Genomic DNA, 12,643 nt, shown 5'->3' with positions numbered 1-12,643 from the left:
TAATAATAATTAATTAGTTAATTAAATAAAATCACCTTGCAAAACCCACTTTGAGGAAAACTGATCTAACTGAGTTCCCACTTTAATCCTAAGAAGAAAGGAGTATTATCTCCATTGAACAGAGGAGAAGACTGACGTGGTAAACACTTTGACATTTATTTTGCATGAAATTGGGATTCACTGGTGGGTATTGAGCAGAACTGTGACATGATCTGACCTCTGATCTATAGGAGCGAGGTGTGCAATCCTTAGAGTCCTCAAAAGGGAGTATCTGCCAGGTCTCAGTGAGGAGGCCACACTGGGCAAAGGAAACGAGGCCTTTAGCACAACAAAAGTGGGGGTCTGGGGTATCTGGGAGAAGGGCGGTCAAAGGGGAATGGGAGTGGGTGGTGATCAGGGAAGGAGGCCTCTCTTAGGAGATGAGGCCAGAAGAATGAGAAAGAGCCAACCGTGGAAAGAGAAGGAGCAGCAGGAACAAAGACAATCAATATTCCTGCCCAGGAGCTGGTAAGGAAATCTTCACGCCTTGTTCTTTTGGAAAATAGGAGAGTAGGCACAAGTATCGGAGACCTTGAGCATTCTGGCTGCTGCTGCCTAGATAACAGGGAATGGAAATGCAGCCAATTGGCAGAACTCCTGGAATCAAAGGTCATTAGATTTAAATTCTGCAACCCCCATCAAGGTGCACGTGGAGGAACTCAGAGACCAGCCTGCACAGCCTTGGAACTACTTTCCCTGGAGCCAGTGCATGGATGGAAACGATAATTACAACTGTTACAATTTCTACAGTGATTCTCTGTGTTAGGTTCTCTGTGCTAGGTGCTTAGTATTCAAGATGTCTGAGTCAAGGTTCAGTTGAAGGAAATAGAGGCTACTTGTATTAGTCAGCATTTACTGTAGTAACAAACATCCCAACGTCTCAGGAGCTTATAACCATGCATGTTTTTTCCCGTGGGTCTGTGGGTTGGCCGTGGATGTGCTGGGCTCAGGTCAGCTCACATGTGCTATCATTCTTGGACCAGGCTGAAGGTAGGCACCTATCTGGGACATGCTGCTCTCACGACAGAGGGCAGAAATGCAAGAGTTCCTGGCCAACCACACAGTCGCATCCACTCATTGACCAAAGTGTATCCCATGGGCAAGCCAGAGTCAATGAGAGGTGGATATTACTCTTCCCCAGATTGCACTGGGCAAGTCACATGGAAATGAATGGGGACATATATCCTACTACAGGGAACGGGCAAATTGTTGGGAACAACAATTCAGTCTACCACACCACTGTATTTTAAGAACAAAGGGATTTATTGCATGGAATTGGGTGTTCACAAAGCTGTCAGAGGTGCTGGAGATGTAGGATCTAGACAGGGTGTTGTGTTTTTGGAGAGTGGCACACCAGAAGGAAACTGAAATGTGCCAGTTCACTCACAAGCACAACAGATTAATTTCTCGAAGAACCTCGTAAAGCTGGGATGAATCTCCTTAAGCAACTGATGACTATACAGGAAAGACTGACCTCTGTCTCCTGTTTCCTTCATAGGTCTGACCATGCACTGGCTGTGGAGACTCCAGGGGCTTTGTATCCTGTAGGGGCTCAGATGTCCAAGCTCACTGTCTGCATTCATACCAGGCAATTGGCAGCCCTGCAGTGGGGCCACCAGGAAGTCCCTGCCAAGTTCAACTTTGCTAGTAATGTGGTGGATCACGGGGCTGGCGTGGAGAAGGTAGTGGGGTGGGGACGAGGCACAGGGTTGGACAAATTGGCTGAGTTCATTAATCACCCATTCATTCAATAAATATTTATTGAGCACTTACATGTCAGGCAGTAGGATGAGCTATGAAGATGTCCACTTTCCAGGAAGGCAGCGTGGGGTGGGAGCAAGAGAGCATGAACTTGGCATAAAGACGAGCCTAAGAGACTGGTGCAGAGTGGAGCGAAAACCTTGGGCAGCTGACACACAGTTTGCCTGCACATGCTGCACGTGCTCTGTTGTGACCTCCCAGAGTCAAACAAGGACTAGTGTGTTGGGGTCATAGAGGAGGTGGCTTTGGGTTTAATAAGAGAAAATCAGCACTGACCAAAGACTGCATCAGTCTTCTCAGAAAGTTATGTGTCCTTGTCATCAAGGTGTGTAAGCAGGATGGCCGCTAGGCAGGGGTTGTCAAAAGGGCTCCAACATGAGAAATCAGAGAAAGAGAGTGATGAGGAAGTTTCTGATTTTCCTTTCCCTCCCTGGAGTTCTAAAATTCCACCCCATTCACTGCTGATCCCGCCCCTGCCTTCGCTTGAAGTTCTGTGTACTTTTATGGAGGGTGGAAGGATTCATCTTGGCTGGGATGGGGAGAGAGGTGGATCTGCCAGCATGGGCTTAAAAGAAGTCATAATCACGGTGTTGTCATGACAAAGCCTTAGTGCGGAAATCGCAAATGCTGGGCCTCTAGGCTGAAGATGGCTCATGGTGCAGAGTGTTCTTAAAAAAATTTGGTCAACATTTTAAAATTGAAAAATTTCAGATAAAAATTTAGATTTCTGGCTTTTCTGTAAAAGTAAGAGCTCCTTGGAATAATGAGGAAGGCCTTTACTACCATGACTCAAAATCCTGATTCCATAAAAGAAGTAATTTAATAAATCTACTACATAAACATCATAAAAACCTCTCCTTTGACAAATAACACTATAGGCAAAATCAAAAAACTAATGACACCCAGGGGAAAAATGTTCAACTCATAGCACAGCAGAAGAGTTAATATCCCTAACACAGAAAGAGCTCCTAGAAGTCAAGAATGAAAAGACACAACCCAATGTAAAAGTGGGCAAAGTAGATGAAAGGACAGTTCACAGAAGAGTGAACTCGAATGGCCCTGAAATGTAAGAAAAAATGCCCCACCTCACTCATGCAAATTAAAACTTCGCTGAAATAAGATTTTTTACGTCTCAGTGCAGTTAAATACAAAAGTTTGACAGTATGCTCTGTGGACAGGGCTATGAGGAAATGGACACTCACACATTACTGGGCAAAGTGCAAAATGGTACAACTCTATGGAGAGGAATTTTGAAATATCTAACCCAATTACCAATACATTTTCTCTTTGACTTTGCATTATTGCTCTCAAACTATGATATGGGGACTGCTGAGGATACCAGAGACTCTGAAATCAAAACTTTACCAAAAGAAAACTAAGACAATTGGAACCCTTGTGCGTCACCAGTGGGAATGTAAAATGGTACAGCTTCCATGGAAAACAATGTGGCACTTCCTCAAAAAATTTAAAATAAATAATTTTAAAAATTAAATAATGACTGTATAATCCAGCAATTCCACTTTTAGGTATGTACCCCAAAGAATCAGAAGCAGGGTCTTGAGATATTTGTACACCCCTGCTCATCATTATTTACAATAGCTGAAAGGTAGGAACAACCCAGTGTCCATCAGTGGACGAATGGATAAACAAAATCGGCATATCCATACAAAGGAATATTATTCAACCTTAAAGAAGAATGAAATTCTGATGTATGCTACAACATAGATGAACCTTGAAGACATTATGTTGTGAAATAAACCAGACACAAAAGGACAAGTATTGTGCGATTTCATTTATAAGACGTGCCTAGAGTAGTCAAATTCATAGAGACAGAAGATAGAGTGATGGTTACCAGGCTGGGGGGAGGTGAGACTGGGGAGTTGTTTTGTAATGGGTACAGAGTTTCAGTTTTGGATGATGAAAAAGTTCTGAAGAAGGATGGTGGCGATAGTTGAACAATAATGTGAATGTACTTAATGTCACTGAACTGTACACTTAAAAATAGTTAAAATGGCAAATTTTATGTGTATTTTAACACGATAAAAAAGGAAAACAAAATAAATACACAAATAGAGAAAGGAAGAGAGAAATTAAATAAATAAACAAACAAACAAAAAATACATCAATTTAAGGTAACAGTTGCCTTCTTCACTTTCACTCTCTCACAAGTGCACAGTGGCATTTTCCAGAGGCTACACATGGGTGATCCTGCAACAAAGTAAGTGCAGAAACAGAAAATAAAATCCAACTGTCTTCTATTAAGGAAGACGTTAAAGACATTTGCAAACATGTAAAATGATGCCTCTCTTATTGTTTTTTTTTTTTGTTTGGGAAAGTATACTCACCTCTGTATCAAAATGTATCTTATTTGTGGTCATGTATAATGGTTTTATTACTGTTATTTTTAAAAGCACACATTTATAAAATTTCTCAGTTTTAATTTCTAGTACAGTAAATATTGATAGATAGAATCCATATAAATAAAAATTCTTTAGGGTTTTTAATACTTCCTAAGAACCTATAGGGGTCCTGAGATTAAAAAGCCGACTAAGCATTGGTGGGGCAATCCCAAGACTGGCATTTATTCTATGTGCTCATGTACCAGCCCAGCCTGATCAGTAGGTCTTCTCTTTCTTCAGGCTGGGAAGCGGCCCCCTGGCCCAGCCCTGTGGTGGGTGAGCAGTGATGGGGATGAAGTGATGTGGAACTTCAGCGAACTGTGTGAACTCAGCCAGCAGGTGGCCGATGTCCTCTTGGGGGCGTGTGGCCTGCAGCGTGGGGACCGTGTGGTGGTGGTGCTGCCCCGAGTGCCTGAGTGGTGGCTGGTGACCCTGGGCTGCATGCGAGCAGGTTGGTAATTGAGCACCTGGACTGGGCACTGTCTCCCTTATGAAAGAAACTGATGGCAGAGAAGTGCAACCATCACCCCCTCAAAGATGCCCCCTCCCCATAGTGTGCTGTCCTTCCTCGTATGGAAATATTATCCTTCTTCCATTTATTTACGCAAACTGTTTGCCAAGCACTCTGCTAGAGGTTGCTAGTATGGGGTGAACAAAACATGGTCTGTGTACTCATGGGACTTACAGGTCTTTGGAGAAAGATAGCTATTAAACTATTAATTGCACACATAATTATTTAATCACAATTTTAACAAGTGGCATGAGAATTTCATAAGGACCTATTCATAAGGACCTATTCATGTGACCTGTAGGCCACATCCAGGCCACAGCCTGTTTTTGTAAATAAAGTTTTATTGGAACAGGGCCATGCCCTGCTCACAGGTTCTCTGGTTGCCTTTGCACGATAGTGGCAGACTTGAGCAGTTGGGACAGAGAGCGTCTGGCACACAAAGCCTAAAATATTTACTGTTTGGCCCTTTGCAGAAAAAGTTTGACAATCTTGCTATAAAAGGAGACTCAAACTGACTAATCTGAGGGGGTCACAGAAGGCTCAGTGGAAGTGAAATTTGGGCTGAGATCTGAAGGATGAGTAGGATTTGGCCAGGAGAGGAGGCAGGGAGGAGTGCTCCAAGCAGAGGGAATGCACAGAGGGGAGGGAGGCTTGAAAATGATGAGAGAAGCTGCAAGGACGTCTGTGTGCCTGGAGTCCAGGCAGTGAGGAGGAAGGAGTGGCAGATGGCCCTGGAAAGATGAGTGGGCGCTGAACTACAGACCCTAGGGGCCGTGGTAAGGGTTCTGGCCCTTATCCACTGAGGAATGGGAAACCATGGACGGATTGAATGATGTGATCATTTTCTGTTTGTACAAGGTCACTCTGGTTGGTACGTAGACAATAGGATGAAGGAGGCCAAGAATGGGGGTGAGAAACCCAGATGGGAGACGAGGGATGATGGTGGCTTCAACCCGGATGGGGTGGTGGAGGTGGAGGTGAGTGGATGAATTTAGGAGACAATGAGGAAGAAACTGATAGCAGGATTTTTTGAGGAATGACGTATGGTAGAGGAAGAAAGCCAGGGTGATGGAGAAGTCACAGACACTTAGACAACTGGGTGGATGCGGCTCTCTTTCCCTGGAGTGAGGGACACAGGGAGAAGCAGGAATGGGGGTGTCAGGAAAGACGACTAGTTCAATTTGTTAACTGTTGTGTTGGGGGTACCCGGGTGATGTTCAAGAAGGGATGAGGAGTTCTAGTTATAAAAATAAGTCCTGGGGATGTAATGCACAGCATGAGGACTGTGGTTAACAATACTGTATCATATATTTGAAAGTTGCTAAGGGAGTAGCTCTTAAAAGTTCTCATCACAAGAAGAAAAATTTGAAATTATGTGTGGTGATGGATGTTAACCTATTGTGGTAATCATTTCACAGTGTATACATACATCAAGTTACAGACATACCTTATTTTATTGTGCCTTGCTTTATTGCGCTTCACAGATGTTGCGTTTTTTACAAGACCCTCCACCAGCACAAAGATTACAAATCACTGAAGGCTCAGATGACGGTTAGCATTTTTTAGCAATAAAGTATTTTTTATGTGGCTCCTGAAGTGTTGCGAGTGGAAAGAAAGTGAGCCAGGGCTAAGAGCTATTTAACAGGAGGAACGTGAAATCAGCTTCATAAAAGGTGAAACATAAGTCTAGTTATTGTCCAAAAGAATAAAACAAAGTCACAAGAGTTTCTTCAAGACAGAAAACAAAAACAAAGAAAGATCAAGAGCACTCTTGCCTAAGAAAATGCATTCAGTGTCCCAGGTTTGGGAAAAAAAGCCGGGACCTAGAGCACTGTGGTGCTGCAGGACCACGGACAGTTCCAGGTGCCTTTCCTTATTTTGGTGACTGTGTGAGTCTGGATACAGGAAACTCCTGCAGGGCATTTTGTGTGTGTTGGGGGCGGGGGGAGGTTGTATTGGCCTTAGACTGTCAATGGTGTAACATTAGGCAAATCAGTTTCTCTCCTTAGACCCCTTACAGCTCTGATAACACAGAGAAATCTGGGTTCAAATCACTCTGATCCTTTGTCCCCTTGTTATTGTTATTCCCCATTGGTCACCACTACCCGACCTCCCCTCCTCCATTTACTCCCCACTGGCTGTTTGCATCGGGCTTCTCTGGGGAAGAAGACAACCCTCCCTTCCAGTTCTCTCTAAGTCATTTGGCTTCTCCAGGCCTCGTCTTCATGCCTGGGACTATCCAGATGAAAGCCAAAGACGTTCTCTATAGGCTACAGCTGTCCAAGGCCAGGGCCATCACAGCTGGAGATGAAGTGACCCAGGCAGTGGACACCGTAGCGCCTGACTGCCCATCTCTGAAAACAAAGCGACTGGTGTCTGAGAAAAGCCGGGATGGGTGGGTGGACTTTCAGACACTAATACAGTGAGTACCTACACGTCTTAGCCCAGGTTTTCACGAAAAGTAGAAAGGGCACCAAGCACTTCTGTGCAGGTGCTTTATTGGGAAAGTCCAGGGAGCAGAGTGTGGGACTGGGGAGAGTGAAGCAGGGAAGAAGAAAAAGCTAATGCAAGAGTTTATTATTGAGTCACTGCAGGGATAAGTGGGGCTTGATCTGCAGGAACCTTCTGAGGAGCACACAGAATGCCTCTCAGGATTGTCCACTAAAGGACTGAATGTTGACCCATCAGAACCTGACCCCCAGTGGTGGAGAGTTGAACTGGGGGGCATTATCTACCCCATGCTTCTGGGCTGCACATGCATGCAGAGCAGGCTCAGAGTCCCGTGCCATGGTGGCAACAGAGAAGCCCTGGGGCACAAAGTGAATCACCTGTGGTCCACACTGCAAGCAACACCATATGTGTTGAAACTTGCCCAGAGTTGTTCACTGCAACCATTGCTGGAATCAGAGGTGAGGCCAAGAGTGTATGAGGCAAAACAGAAGAGCAGGCTGAATACTGAGTTTCCAGAGTCCTCCTCCCACCTTCTCTATCCCTAAGCCAGGCTGCTTCTCAATTCAGAGGACTCTATGTGTCATTCTAGCCGTCAGTAGCAGGACTGGCTGGAAGAATGCATTTCTCTGTCACATATCTGAAATCCTCCCATTAGAGACACCTACCTTAGGAAACCCCTAGGGAGAATGAAAGCTTTTCTAATGTCATGGTCTTTAAGATAACTGTCAGAGAAGTGGACAACATGAGACCAGCTTTGACACTTGAAATCGGGACACTGGAGGAGGGGTTCAGGAGATGTGCGGATGCTTCATGGGAATGGAAGAGGGTGTACTGGGAAAACTCATACTAACTGAGCACCTTCTCCTTACCTGGTGTCATGCTAGGGCTCCAAACAACAATCAGATCAACATTTATTGAGTTCTTGCTGAGCAAGTTGCTCATTTCCTTTGTGTTACAGTTAACTTTCTCGATAACTCAATGAAACAGACAGGTATTGATCCCATTTCACAGATATGGAAAGTGAGACTCAGAGAAGTTAAATAAATGGTCCAACGTTACACAGTTAACTAAGTGCCAAACCCGAGTGGTTTTCAAGCCCAAGTCTGAGTGACTCAGAATCTCATCATCTTAACCTTTCATCAGCCCCCCTCTGAAGTGGGTTGGCTGACTTGCCCTTGCCAGCATGGGGGAAGGTGGGAAGAGATGAGTCACCAAGACATCTGGTGTCCAGGGCAGATCTGAGAAGGTGACAGTCCGTGTCTCTGTCAGAACCATCCACCCATCACTGTGTGGAGACTGGAAGCCAAGAAGCAGCTGCCATCGACTTCACCAGCGGGACCAGTGGTCTTCCCAAGATGGCACAACACTCCCACTCAAGCCTGGGCATCAAGGCCAGGATGGATGCTGGTTAAGAAGAGCTCTTTCTTTGCAGAGAACTACACGACCAGGCCTTGAGACTTGCCTGAGCACAAATCGAGTTCTACTGGGGTGGGCTACCATCTGATGCTTCTGAGATAGACGGTTGGGAAGGGGGACACGAGGGAGCAGGGCTTAGCAAGCTGGGTATCCAGTGACCTCTGGTGGGACATTTCTGTTTCAGATAACATGGTATCTCAACACCTCTTCAGTGGTTTGAGCCACATGTCTACTAGACTGAATGATGAACGTAAAGTTTATATGCGTTTCTCCCCAGACTGCTCTCTATCTTGTCCTTTGGGGTGCTAGTAATTTGCTTTGATGCTCCGGATTCCGAGAGGGCGTTTGTGTCAGCAGCAAATTGCTTTTCAAATCCGTTGACGTAGAAGCTGTAACTGGGTTAGTTAGATGAACTGAGGTCTCAGAATTTCTGGATCTCAGATCTCATAATTCAGAATGTCCTTCCACTCTACACCAACACTGTCAGTGGAATCAGGAAATACTCTGCCAAGATTGTCATGCGATAATAACAAGAGCTCTTCAGGGTCTTTTTCAGTGGATCCTGCTTACCATGTTAATTTTATGATTAAAACTGGAAAAATATTTTAATACAAAAAACCCTCAAAAACTTAAATGTCCCACCTGTGAGCCAGTGGTGCCAGAAAATTAAATTATTTAATAGAAATTATTTCATGGAATAGCTATGGTAAAATGCAGTTTCTAAAAGATGAGAAGATAAATCACTTAAATGTAACTAAGATGTTAAATTCCCAGCCCCTCCAAAATTTGGTCCTAATAGTCTATGACCCAATTTCCCTACGGAGCTGAAAGCATTAATCATCTTCAGGAAGGGACACACACTATGGAGATTCCCTGCCACAAGGAAGTTCTTCATGTCTGGCGTATATCACTTTTGCTTTAAAACAGGGCTGATACCTTTTATTCTGGCCTGAAGAAAGGGAACAAGTTTTGCCCTGTACCAGACCCTCAGCTGTGCTCAGGAAATTCATGATTCTTCAAAGAAAGAGAACCAAAGGTTTACCCAGCCAAACTTGAACTTAGCAAGGCTCTTGTTAGAATATTCACTTAGATGTCTTCCATTAGTAAACGTTTCCTGGATGGTTACCACACGCCAAAACTGTACTACATTCTGGGGATAAAGTGAATGAGACCCAATTACCTGTTAAGTCATGGGAGCTGGGGTCACACCTTCTGAATACTTGCTCTTTCTTGATACAAGGATGTGTGGATAGAAGCCCTCTCCTTCCCCCTGCCTGCTCACACTTACACACACTGCTACGAGCATACACAAACACACTCAGGTCCACACAGACCTGTGTACACACACCTACCCCTCCCGACACGTATGCAAACACTCATGCTCTACTCACCCCAGCTTGCAGTCACGTATATGTACGTGTGTTTCCTCCATGTTCTCAGCATGTGGACAGACCTGAAAGCCTCTGACATAATATGGACCATCTGAGACACAGCTTGGATATTGAACCTCTTGGCCTCATTTCTGGAACCCTGGCTGTCAGGAGCATGCACATTGATCCACTCTTACCAAAGTTTGACCCACTGGTCCTTCTAAAGGTAAGAGAGGATCCAGTTTGCACCAAATGGTCAGAGTGAACCCAAGGTTTGCACACTCCAATTTATTGCAGTTTCTTTCAGTTCACCTAATTTTGACTAATCCTTGTCACACAGATGGACAGTGTTCAGTAAGCGAGATGGAAATGGTCCATGCCCTCATAGAGCTCATGGTCCAGGGAAGGAGAGAGACCCATATACAGATAAAAGGAATATATTCAGGAGACAGGCATCATGGGTCATTTATTTACTCAACACGCATTTAATGGGCTCTTGCTCTGTTGTCAAGTATCAGATAGATGGTGGTGAACCAAGTGTAAAAGAGAAGAATGGAATATTGGAGGTGGTGCCATCTGTATGTGTATGTGTGTTTGTGCGTGTGTGTGTATAGAGTGCAGTCATCTTCAGTGTACAGGTTGAAAATAATTTACATATGTTAGACACTTTAGTAGTCAGCTCAGGCTCCTATAAAAAAATAGCATAGACTGGCTGGCTTAAACAACAGACATTTATTTCTTACAGTTCTGGAGGCTGGGAGTCTGAGTTCAGGGTGCCAGCATGGTTGGGTTCCTGGTGACAACTGTCTTCTTTGCTTACAGAAGGCTGCCTTTTCCCTGTGTCCCCACATGGTGGAGAGAGTGAGCTCTGGTGTCTCTTCCTCTTCTTATAAGGACGGTAATCCCATCATAGAAGCCCCACTCTCGTGACCTCATCTAAACCTAATTATCGCCCAAAGGCCCCACCTCCAAATATCACATGGGGAGTTGGGCTTCAACATGGATAGTGGGGGACACAACATTCAGTCAATAACAGACACCCATGTAACCCCCACCATCTCAAGACGTAAAACATTCCCACCACTGCAGATAGTGCTCATCCCCCTTCAGGCCATTGTCCACACCTGTTCATAAGTTATTCACTCTTTTGGCCTCTACCACCATAGATTAATTTAGCCTCTTCTTAAACTTCATAGAAGTGGAATCCTACAATATGTAATCTTTTGTGTCTGGCTTCTTTGACTCAACATTCCCTGTGAATACTGTCCATATTGTTGCACATATTAGAAGTTTGTGCTCTTCATTGCTGTATAGTATTCCATTCTGTGGCCCTATCACAATTTCTTTTTCCATCCTATTGTTGATGGACATCAGGGTGACTTCCAATTTGGGGCTATTATCTGTGAGAAGTTTTGAAGAATAAATGTGAGTTTTTCTAGTGGAACTTGATGCGGTAGCCATTAAATGAAATCTATAAACTACGTTACCCTGGGGCAACAAAGCAATGGAAATGGGCTCATTTTGCCTGCGAAGTCATGCCCTACGTTGGACTCTATTTGTGATGGGGAGTTGGGTCACTGGCATCCTGGGGCCTCCAGGTCTCTGTAGCAGTTGATGGCCCACCCCGACTTGTGTTTCGCTGGCAAAAGAGACCCCAGGAGCAAACTGAGGCGTGGATGATATCCTTAAAGGTCAAAAGGTCAGGCATGGTCTGGGTTCTCTCAGGAGATTCTCTTCAGGTGATTCTGTCATTCTCTGTTTTAAACAAATTCTTACTCTGCCTCCTTCCAAAAAAGGATTTGAAGTGGCTTTTAAGTGTCACAAATAGAAGAAAAAAACAACATGAAAACAATGTAAAATTATAAAGCCTATTAGGAAAATACAGGGTGGAGATAGGGAAGAGGGGAAACTAAAGACAGTAAGGAGAAGTACAGCAAATAAGTGGATAATTACATGTTGAGCTTCCTGTAAGGCAACGCAGTAAGGGAAATGGGATGATCTTCATAACTTATACCAGTTCATCAAGGGCACTCAGAGGAAACAATTACATCATGCACTAATGTTAATCATTTTTTCTATATATTTTTGCCTAAACCATCTTTGTAATAAATTCTGCCCAAAGCAAAGCATGGATGGAGGTGGTATTGCATAACAGTTGAGAGTACAGGGTGCAAATGCTGGTTCCACTACTTGCTGGTTGTGTGACCTTGGGCAAGTTACTTAACTCTCTGAGTCAGTTTTCCCCTCTTTAAAATGGGAGTGATAATGCGAACTCTGTGAGGTTGTTGTGAGAATTCAGTGAGATAGCACAGGGCCTGGCAAGTATTCAGTACTGGCTATTTTTTAGTAGCACTTCTTCTGAATTGTCTGTAGGCAATTTTAACTTTTCAAAGCACTTTTCTACGTGAATTGTATCCCAAAAATATTTTTGGGAAATAGGGCTGGAATTAATCTATTATAAAGCTAGTCCCAGCAAGTTAAAGACTTAACCAAGACCACATAGCTGATTTGTTACAGTGGCTGATGTCTTTTCCTTGGTGACTGGAGGTTTATGTAATTCTAGAAGTGTGTTTATGGGGGCAAGTCATTACATTGGCAGGAATAGGCTGCCAGGATTTGACAAAAATGTTCCAAATTTGTCCTGGACCTTTTCCCTATAATGATAGGTGGTCATTTCTCTGTCATTTTTGGCTTGA

The 12,643-nt window shown here is 44.1% G+C and overlaps 1 pseudogene; it reads left to right on the top strand.

Annotated features, from left to right (window-relative positions):
* Window positions 1-1,137: 1,137 nt before the first annotated feature.
* Window positions 1,138-12,643, top strand: part of LOC131421987 (acyl-coenzyme A synthetase ACSM2A, mitochondrial-like) — a 74,264-nt pseudogene continuing 62,758 nt past the window's right edge.

Source organism: Diceros bicornis, chromosome 26 (genome assembly GCF_020826845.1).
Source record: "Diceros bicornis minor isolate mBicDic1 chromosome 26, mDicBic1.mat.cur, whole genome shotgun sequence".
Classification (NCBI taxonomy): Eukaryota; Metazoa; Chordata; class Mammalia; order Perissodactyla; family Rhinocerotidae; genus Diceros; species Diceros bicornis.
Note: the sequence above shows the minus strand (reverse complement) of the source record. Positions and strands in the feature narration are given on the sequence as shown.